General features: G+C 49.9%; 1 long non-coding RNA gene across 1 annotated transcript; it reads left to right on the forward strand.

The window, feature by feature from the left end:
- The first annotated feature begins 841 nt into the window (after positions 1-841).
- Positions 842-9,745, forward strand: LOC140590829 (uncharacterized). Its single transcript, XR_011991675.1, has 3 exons — positions 842-1,401; positions 8,705-8,851; positions 9,697-9,745. It is a non-coding gene; the product is annotated as an uncharacterized lncRNA (long non-coding RNA).
- Positions 9,746-10,859: the final 1,114 nt, after the last annotated feature.

Consider the following 10,859-nt stretch of genomic DNA (forward strand, 5'->3'; position numbering starts at 1 on the left):
AGAGAGAGGCAGAGGGAGAGAGTGAAAGTAGGAGGCAGAGAGAGACAGAAACCCTGAGAGACGGACGGAGAAAGTGAGAGAGAGGAATCTGATAAACGTCAGCGGTCAGTAGCTGTTCCTTTGTTTGGACAGATTTAAGTAATTAGGCACTGGACAGCAGCAGTGTGTGTCACGATGGCTGGGGGTGTGCTCTGATCAGCAGGGGGGGGCGAGACATGCGGGAGGCATGTGCTGGCCCCCACCAGGTTAGTGCCTGATTACCTGGAAACAATAACGGACTAACATAAAAAAAAAACCGCTAGTGAACCACATCACGTGAGTCAGTGATTTGGGGAAGGCCGAAGGCATTCCTCCCCTTCGAAGCCCCCTTCATAACCACGCCACTACAGGGTCACCTCCCCCCTCAGGCAGTCACAGACAATATCATTTGTCATTCGCTTTCATTTTGGTTATTTGCCTGCTCGTATTACACCGTTTGAAACAGGTCCTGTCTGGGCATGCAGGGGAACCTGTATGGGCACAATCCCCCCCCAGCCCCACCTTCCCGTGTGGACAGCATGGGACGGGACCAGTTTATTTTGAGACGGTAACCCAGAGTTCGGGGCCATATATGGGGGGAGAGGGGATTCAGCAGAAAGCTGATTGGCTCTGGGAGTGCCCCCTCCCCTATCACTCACTGACTCAAGATATATCATTGGCTAGTGATAAGGTTGGACTCTCTGTGTGAATTATGGCCGTTCTTATGTCCACCACCTTTAAAGACATCCGAGAATCACCCATGCCAATGCTGAGCTGGGACGCATATTTCTGAAACACGGAAAAGAGGTAGAGAACTTTGAACGAAGGTGCACAAAACATGTACTCAATGAAAAGTCACGTGCGTGTAAGTTTTCCAATGTATGACCCTCGGCAGGAGAGAGCCGCTACACTGTCAGGGAGGAGCGCTCTCTCTGAAAAACGGCACCCCGGATTAATCGGGCCGATTTCCCGTCACTGCTGACGGACAGTACCTCTGAGGATACGTCCCGGCCGTCGGCGGGTGGGAGACGTTCAAGGACCAGCTCAGACTTTAGCGTGACAGCCTTGATTTAAACGTCGGAAGGAGGAACGTGGTGCGCGGACTCGCGACATGCCGTCGTTGTGTAAATATTCATCTTGGCTCGTCCCTACTCCCCACCAAAAAAACCCCCACTCCACCCTGACTCCCTCATCTTCAAATCCCTGTATGACTTTTCCAGATCCGAGGTCATCTGGCTTGGAGGAGGGAGCTTCTGTCTGGATCATCTCCTCTTTGTTGTTGCAGAGACACACCACGTTGTTGGGGCTCTGTCCTCCTCTGTATCGAGGGGCACTGGTATCTCTGTGTACCCCTGGATAATGACCCAGTTAGCCACAATCCCTGTGAGTAAATCATAATTATTATTTAGAAATTAAATAGCTTTGTTATAATTTCTGTTAGTTTTGGTCCGATTCTTTCTACTTTTGTTTGGGTGGGTAGACAGTGGTGATAAAACTGTGATTATGTATTATTATCTCAAATTTACACGTGTACAAATTTACATCTAAAGGAAAAATGATTTGAAAATGTCTGTGTCATGACTAATTGTAGGTGACACCAGTTGGGTTCAGAGTCGGCTTGGGCACTTGATGCATTCATTACTGAGCTGCTCTCCCCCTCACACCAGACGGGATGCCGACTCGCTCTCTGCAGACAGGATCCCCCCCAAGCCCTCAGCTAACAGCCCTGTCGTTCCCACGAGCTGCCGTGGCAGACAGATAATTAAGACCTGCCACTTGAAAGTGCACTTTGGGGAAATACAGGTCACGCTCATCCCTCATAGTGATGACTACACGCGGCACTACGGCGAGTGCCTTCTCGGCACGCCGTGTTCAGTGAGGTTAGAAGAACGGAAACTAGGGTCACGCCCGGCCGCTCTACCTGACGGCTCTGTAATCCCATCTAGGTGTGTGCGAGCAACACACAACGGATCCTTTCACGACCGAATTAACAGGGTTTTTTTTTTTCCTTGTACTCAAACAGCCTCAAGCTAAAAACGGATACATTTATGCATCATGTAAAATACGTCGTTGGCCATTTCTGAGCGTGGCGGTAGCCCCAGAGCCGGGGGAGGGAGGAGGAGGATACATGTGCCCTGGTTTGGCTTCTACAGCTCTTCGAAGAGTAAAAGCATATTTTCTGGCAGTCAGTGCTGGTTAGTTATTAGGAGCGGAGGCTTTGGACAGAGAAACAAGCCCCGCGGAGAGGAGCAACACATTTCCTGGACATTAAAGATCATGTATCATCCTTTACCAGAATGTCCTAATAGCAGCTGTAGAGATGCAGAGACTCCTCCCAGTACGAGTATACACATGATCCGTGGACCGGGGGGCTGGGGGGCTGGGTAGCCGAGCAACACCGACGGGTATTGCTGTGGCAATGGCAGCTAGAGCAAGCAACGGCTAATGGAAGGATGTGTCCCACCTGAGGCCGGACGGCATCTCGCTCCCCCTTTGTAAAAGTGCAATCAAAGGGGACACAAGGCTGGGAAAGACGCCGGGGGGGGCAGGGGTTGGGAGAGCGAGGGATAGATTTAGATGTTTAGAGGAAGCACTGAAGCATCCTGGCATTGGTCTGAGAAGTGGGGAGATTACCCTGGAATGCAGTCAGCACTGCCGGTAAGACCAGGCCAAGTGCGGCTCTCCGGGAGCATAATTGGCACGTTATGTGAACCAGGGAAGCAGAGCCGTGAAATTAGCAAGCTTTGCAATCAAACTTTTAACATCTACCGCGCTCATTCCAGGACTTCTCTCCGGTGATGACAATGAAAGGATTTATCCACTTTAAATCATTTTCTGTTATTTTCCAAACTGCCATGGATCTTGAGTTTGGGCCTGGCCTCCTCTAGCCAATTATCAGCTAGTCTGGGACTAGTAACCAGTAGCCAACATGCTGAGACGTTTGGTTTCCTGGATACGGCTGACATTAGCCTTGCTTGACGGATGACATTAGACACCTAGGCGGAAGACAAGCACCACGTGATGTCAAGGATATGGGGGAGATCGCCATGTCAGGTGGAGGGTCTCAGATACGTCACGCTCCTTGATGGAAGCCTACAGAAACATGGGGAGTACTCCAAACTTCCCTGAACTCCTGCTGGATCTCATGTCAAGATGGACTTTCTGTTGGCGCTAATGAAAGTTAATAAACGAGGCTCTCTGGAAAGTGAGATCAAAATGAGGAGGAATCCGAGGCTCAAGGCTCGTGCCCCGTGTGGAATGGGAGTGCCCTGGGCCAAAATGGCTGCCAGAGGGGGTGCGGTAAATTTCATTCCACAAAAGGAGACAACGAGGCTGCCCTGAAGTGTGAATTTCTGAGTCTAAGGATGCATGCAGGGTGTGTGTGTGCAAGCAAGTGCCAGGCCCCTCCTAGGCCCCTACAAATGGAAGTGTTTACTCCCCACTGGCTGTGTCCTTATATTTCCTTCTCTCACCAGTGGGCAATTTCGCACTGAAAAAATAACTCCGACCAATTGTGGATAATTGAGAAAGATGCCAGCCATATTGGTGTAGTTCAGGGGTCAGCCGCTCAGGTTGATTGCCAGGTGTGTGCAGGGTCAGAATAGATTAGTTATTAATCCCCCCCACAACCCCCGGCAAAAAAAAAACATTATCGGAGAGCTCAGAGAGCTGCAGAGGGAGTCTACCGATTTTCCAAAGGCGAAAACCATGGAAAGAAGAAAGATCAGTGTGGTTAGCCAAAGGCTAACGTTGGCGGGTTAAATGGCCACGGAGATGAGGGTGGGCTTAGATGTCACACCAAGCCGGCTTTGCATTTTGTCAGCAGGCTGCCTTCCACAGTTCCTCCCATGAAAGGCTCAACGGAAGCGGAACGGATCTGAGAACGTTCCCACGGGGACCTCCGCGCCCTGCAACCCGGCCCGCATGTCCGAACGGAAAGATGCGGTTACGCTGGCAGTTTTGGCTATTTGCCCTGCTGCTAACTGCCACAGACTAGCGGTTCTTGATTAGCAGGGAAGGGTTTCGGGATCGGATTCTCACATGCGCTTCCAGGCCACGTGACTTGCCTTTCGCCATGGAGAAGCACGGACAACAACACAACAAACAAGCCAGAGACTGCTCACGTTTCCTGCGATGGCGCCGTGTGGGTGAGTCACAGAAGCCTGGGAGAGGTCTGTTCCAGCCAAAAACCAGGACAGCTCTCCAGAACTAGGCCCAACTTAGCCCATATAGAGTTCCTTGAACCCGCCCAGGCATGTCCCCTTATGGAGCAGAACACTCCGTGCTGCATGGAACCTGAGTGTAGGGTTGGCACTTTGTCCCAAGGGCTCACTAAGATGTGGGGGAGGGTGGGGATGCTGGGTGTCCTCTGTGGTGAGGAGATCCTGTTCCTTGTTGGCTCCCTGTACTGTAGATGGCCACGATAGCAGGCTCTCTAATTCGTCATCAATTGAGTCACCCATCTCAGCTAACAGGAAAATCAGGGGGTGGACGCTGGGGTTGTCCGACCCTGGCAATGCCTTGAGGCTTTGGCCGGTGAAGTTATGGTGCTGAGTCTTGGAACCCAGTGCCACCACTACCACCACCCCTACCCCCCAAGCTGCCTTCCACCACCCTATACCCCAAACTCTGATACTCCCCTCCTCTCCATCCACCACACAGATCACACTCTTCTTTTTCAATCAATCTAAAATGGGTGATGCGTTGCTCTGTGGATTATGATAGTGTGCTTGTAATCAGAGAGTTGCTGGTTCAGCTCCCATGGCTGGCACTCTGATGTCACCATCGGGGTGTTGAGCAGGATTCCTAACCTCAGCTGCTCCAGGGGAATTGGCTGACCCTGTTCTTTGATATTTACTTGTATGTCACTTGGTCTGCTAAACCAGACCAGTGAATCATGTGCCTACTCTGAAAACTGGCATCACATTGGTTAAGCCCCCAAATGCAAAGAGTGAGCAGCTGCTGCACCTCAGTGCTTCAGAGGGAATTTTGCCTTCTCACTGCTTTGATAGAGGAAACCAGCAGGGGGCGCTGGGGTTAAGGGCCTTAGAGGAGTGGGGAATGGTGCACTTGTCTGTGTCTTACTCCAGCAGCTACAGATGGCTGACGATAACCAAGCCTTCTCCGACGGACCCCCAATGGAGGGCAATGAGGGAGGGGGGTGGATGTAGGCCCCGTGATGAGAATACCATGCTCACCTGGTCTTCACAGCTGCTAGAACCATCACTGGAGGCCACTTCTGTGGGAGTAATACACCAAAGACCACTCTCCCTTCTCATTTCCAGAAATATATAACCAGTACCCTGCCCCCCCACCCAGGGAGGGGCACCAGGACAAGATGGCCATGTGGGCCATCATTTACACGCAAGTAGGGTTTTGGGAGAGATACAGCTTCGTTAACTGGCAAATCACCTTGGTGTAAAGCCACCGTTTCATCAGGTGGTCGACAAAAACACTGCTTATGGGAAAAGGCTACCGTACTGACTGGATACATTTATAACTGGCAGGCAGTGAGGCTTTTCCCGCAGTGTTGACTAGGACACCTGTATCTATAAAGGAGTACAAAGGGTCAAAAAGGAGGACACCTGTATCCAAAAAGGAGGACAAAGGGTCAAAAAGGAGGACACCTGTATCCAAAAAGGAGGACAAAGGGTCAAAAAGGAGGACACCTGTATCCAAAAAGGAGGACAAAGGGTCAAAAAGGAGGACACCTGTGTCCAAAAAGGAGGACAAAGGGTCAAAAAGGAGGACACCTGTATCCAAAAAGGAGGACAAAGGGTCAAAAAGGAGGACACCTGTGTCCAAAAAGGAGGACAAAGGGTCAAAAAGGAGGACACCTGTGTCCAAAAAGGAGGACAAAGGGTCAAAAAGGAGGACACCTGTATCCAAAAAGGAGGACAAAGGGTCAAAAAGGAGGACACCTGTATCCAAAAAGGAGGACAAAGGGTCAAAAAGGAGGACACTTGTGTCCAAAAAGGAGGACAAAGGGTCAAAAAGGAGGACACCTGTATCCAAAAAGGATGACAAAGGGTCAAAAAGGAGGACACCTGTGTCCAAAAAGGAGGACAAAGGGTCAAAAAGGAGGACACCTGTATCCAAAAAGGAGGACAAAAGGTCATGAGGACGTGAAAAAGCTATTTTAAATACAGCAGTGCTAAATTCTATTTATTAATGAAGTTAGTAAAATATCTCTGTAAAACGTGTGAAGCTGAGAACAGCCACGTTTGAAATTATGCTTTTTTATGCCATTATCTCAAGATAATGAGATTACAGTAGTGGGAGGGAAAGAGTACGTCAAAGGGGGAAAAGAGAGACAAAGGGGCTAGCAGGAGGACAAAGAGGGAAAAGAGGGACAAAGGGGCTAGCAGGAGGACAAAGGGGGAAAAGAGGGACAAAGGGGCTAGCAGGAGGACAAAGGGGGAAAAGAGGGACAAAGGGGCTAGCAGGAGGACAAAGGGGGAAAAGAGGGACAAAGGGGCTAGCAGGAGGACAAAGGGGGAAAAGAGGGACAAAGGGGCTAGCAGGAGGACAAAGGGGGAAAAGAGGGACAGAAGGGCTAGCAGGAGGACAAAGGGGGAAAAGAGGGACAAAGGGGCTAGCAGGAGGACAAAGGGGGAAAAGAGGGACAAAGGGGCTAGCAGGAGGACATGCAACAGCAGTCTGGACAGAGTGATGGAAAACTGGACTGTCTGGGTGAAATCTGGACAAGTGATCACCCAATGAGGACCACAGACACATCACCTAACTAGCATGCTAGCAGTTAGCACCCCTGCTGTTATGCTAATTACAGTGTTTGACACTTTCTGATTAGCTCTGTGTGAAACCCTTGCAATAATTAGGAGTTTAACAAGCCAAAAAGGATGTTCTGTTACTCAGAATGACATGAAAAGTATGTATACGAAGGCTGTAGGCACACATCAATCTGTCATTCGGCATGAAGCTAACCATAGTTAGCATTTCCCACCAGCTGGTATGCGGTATTTTCGTTCAGGTACGTTAAAAACGCTAAAGAAGATGCAGTAAAAGTTATCGCCCGCTCGGGGTCTGGGCCCGAGCACTTTCTGGACTCCGATTAAGTACTAGGCCTGGCAGTTCATTTCCAATGTCTTTGCGGGCCTTGCGGAGTCAGTTGATATCATAAGCGAAGCTTCATCCTCCTGCCCTGCAAACAGGCAGTAAAACAGAAATCACCCAAACTGTATCTACACGGGCCATTTGTCTTTTCCGATGCCCAACAGGGGGTATTCACCTGCCCCAAAAGGCTCGAGGTGCATTGTGGAGACCGGGGTGGTGAGTCGGCCCCCCCTCCAACCCTCCCTGCGCCCAGACGGATTGTGATGGATTTTCTTCATGGCCCCACCCGGCAATGCATGCAAGCAGCTGGCCTGTCATCGAGCATGAAAACATGATGGATGGGAAACGATCCAAAACACATCTCAAATGCTTTCATCCGAGCTCTTAAAAAACGGGAAACTGTTCCAGGGGGTTAAATCTGGAGTGTTTGGGTAAATGAAGAAGAATTGAATATGCGGGGAGGGGAGTGTCCCTCTTTAATCGGCCGTTATATTACCGAGCCTTTCTGTAAGACCATCAGAAAAGGTCTGGAAATGTATCCTCACGCAGTCCCATTCTATCGAGTAAGAACGCCACCGGGCGAGAGCAACGTATATATAGCCCCTTGTGTTATGTATATAGCCCCTTATGTATGTATATAACCCCTTGTGTTATGTATATAGCCCCTTATGTATGTATATAACCCCTTGTGTTATGTATATAGCCCCTTATGTATGTATATAAGCCCTTGTGTTATGTATATAGCCCCTTATGTATGTATATAACCCCTTATGTATGTATATAACCCCTTGTGTTATATACATAACCCCTTATGTATGTATATAACCCCTTGTGTTATATACATAACCCCTTATGTATGTATATAACCCCTTGTGTTATGTATATAGCCCCTTATGTATGTATATAAGCCCTTGTGTTATGTATATAGCCCCTTATGTATGTACATAACCCCTTATGTATGTATATAACCCCTTGTGTTATATACATAACCCCTTATGTATGTATATAACCCCTTGTGTTCTGTATATAGCCCCTTATGTATGTATATAACCCCTTGTGTTCTGTATATAGCCCCTTATGTATGCATATAACCCCTTGTGTTATGTATATAGCCCCTTATGTATGTAGATAAAGCCTTGTGTTATGTATATAGCCCCTTATATATGTATTTAGCCCCTTATGTATGTATATAACCCCTTATGTTATGCTTGATGGGCCAAATGGCCTCCACTTGTTTGTAAATTTCTTATATAGCCCCTTATGTATGTATATAGTCCCTTGTGTAAGTCCTGTGAAAACCCTCCGCCTGTCAATGTTGCTGTATGTTGCTCTGTGGTCCCGTGGGGGAGCTATTTTGTCCCCAGCAGTCGGTTTTTGTCCTCAGTAAGGAACATAAGTCTCTGGTCTCTGTTTTAAGAACCATATATTCAGTCAAACTGAGCTGTGTGGAGGACATGCTGGGATTTTCAGTGACACCACATTTGTTGGGGTGTAACCAGGACTCCTTTCCTGCTTCCTCAGCAGGACATGGATGGTATGACAGTAAATCCCACCTGCTTTGACTTTACTTGACTCAGTCGCTTTTTTCTTCCTTTAATGGACCACAAAGCAGAAAATGGAGACGGTGCAGACAGAACACCAGCACGCTCCCCCTCCTGAAGATGGGTGCTTTGAGGTTTTGGTGTCCGTCCTCAGGACGATGACAGAGCTGGCATCAGTGCCTGTGACACGACCACGGTCAGCGCAGGGCCCTCGGCAGGTAAGTGACCGCAGCCTGGACACCCTTAGCTTTCCCTCCAGAAGCTCCTCTCTGGACCCCCACCCCCCCGGCTTCTGCGGCTCCTGTGAGCCGAGGCCTGGATGCCGTCTCCTCCAGCTATAAATCACCCCCCCGGGGGTGCGCAATTTATAAAACGGTGACGGGTCGCTTCCTCCTTCTGATTGCTGATTACACCTTGGAGTTTTTATAATTTTTTTAAATTCGTTCCCAGCTCAGGCACCCCCCCCTCCCATGCCTCCATATTGTCACAGGGCCCCCACTTCAGAAGTCCCAGAGTTGTAAATTAATGGGGGGGGGTATACGGTAATTCCCCGGTTTGGAGCGGACCAAAAATCACCTCTGGCCCGTGGTTCAGCCCCAGGTTACGTCTGTCCTGTAAGTAACAGTAGGTTACCCTCTAATGGCTTTAGCAGCATGCTCAGCCCGAGCCCGTCCTAATATTAAATCACTTGCTTCGCCTCTAACAGCTGGTTTTGCCTTGAATGACGGTAGACGGTAACCACAGCCTCTGGGCTTAAAGAAAACAGGGGTTTCTCCTTCAGAAAGGCAGGTAGCTCTCAATGGCCTGTTAACATCATCGTACATGAGGGCGGTGTGGGTCGCAGCAAGGTTTTAGAAACCAATCAAACGCCGGGATCGCCGTACACAAGGTTTCCATGCGACGCTCTCCCTGGGTCGGCCCATTATGTGGCTTTTTTGGGGGGGGGGGGGGGGGGGGTGGCTGGTGGCTGTTTAAAATATCAGGATCCGCAAATGACCTGTATCAATAACATCGTAAATCACACTGATTCAGTTTTAATAGTGGCCCACCCGTTCTCTCTCAGGTCTCCGGGTCCCGTGGAATGCGCTCACCGCCGGGGATGCCCCCCCCCCCCCCCCTCTGCCCCCCAGCTCTCTCAGCAGTAAGGTCTCCTGTGAAAACATAGTGAAATCCATCGTCCTGTGATGACTGGCAGACAGGACACACACAATGTGCTACAACAGCATACACACTCAAACACACAGGGGTACGTACACATTAACATACATGCACTGCTTCGACAAAAGGATTATGGGAAATTAAGAAAATTATACACTACATGTGCTTTTACATATCCATAACGCAATAATCTTGGCACATTTAAAAACCATTGCGATAGCTGGGTTTGCGGCATGGATATCGCAGCTAACTATGACATTAATGACGTCAGGATCCTCTAACTGCATAGTTGGTACGCGGCAATAAAGGACTAAACCGGAACATTGGTCATCAGCTGCCTGTCTGAGGTGTTTTGACACCAACCCTTTACATGTGGCACTGGGGTCTTCTGTGTACAAAGCAGCTCTCGCTCCATCCCTCGGGGATTTGACACTGGAGCTAGAGACTGCCGACACAGCGATGACAAAAACCCAGAGGGCGGGGCCTCGGGGGGGGGCCCCGGCACACCGGAGATGCCGCAGACCAACGTAAGGGGCGAGTAATGGGTTTATTTAATGGCGGGAGGGGAATGGCGCCAATTCTAATAAGAGATCGCTGGACCTACGAAACCGCTAATAAGGCCTAAGGTTTCCTGCCCCGAGTGCCTCTCTACGCGCCTTACGAGGCCCGTGGCGCAGCGGCGTAATGAGAAACAGGCTGCTGCCGCGCACTGGCGTGCTCCGCTCCACTGAGGGGCCACATCCCAGACGCTAATACCCGCTTCCGCTCCCCCAAAAACAGTAGCTTTATTGGGTTGGCCGGCCCCGCGGCGTCAGGCGCCTCCGGCACCCCCTCCAGAACCCCATTATTCCGGAAAGTTCCCGACCCCCGGAAAAAGGCAGGAAACGAGACACGGCTGGGGCGGGAGGGGGCCGCCGCGATGTCAACGGTCGGTTTCAGCGCATCGTGACCCCTGTCTTTGCTTTTATAGGGTTTTTTGTTCTTATGTTTCTTCACACATATATATTTTGTTAAATTCGGCCGCTTGAAGCGAATCCATAACTCACAGCGGGTCATGTTTCTGTCCAT

The sequence above is a fragment of the Paramormyrops kingsleyae genome, chromosome 5 (assembly GCF_048594095.1).
Source record: "Paramormyrops kingsleyae isolate MSU_618 chromosome 5, PKINGS_0.4, whole genome shotgun sequence".
Taxonomy (NCBI): Eukaryota; Metazoa; Chordata; class Actinopteri; order Osteoglossiformes; family Mormyridae; genus Paramormyrops; species Paramormyrops kingsleyae.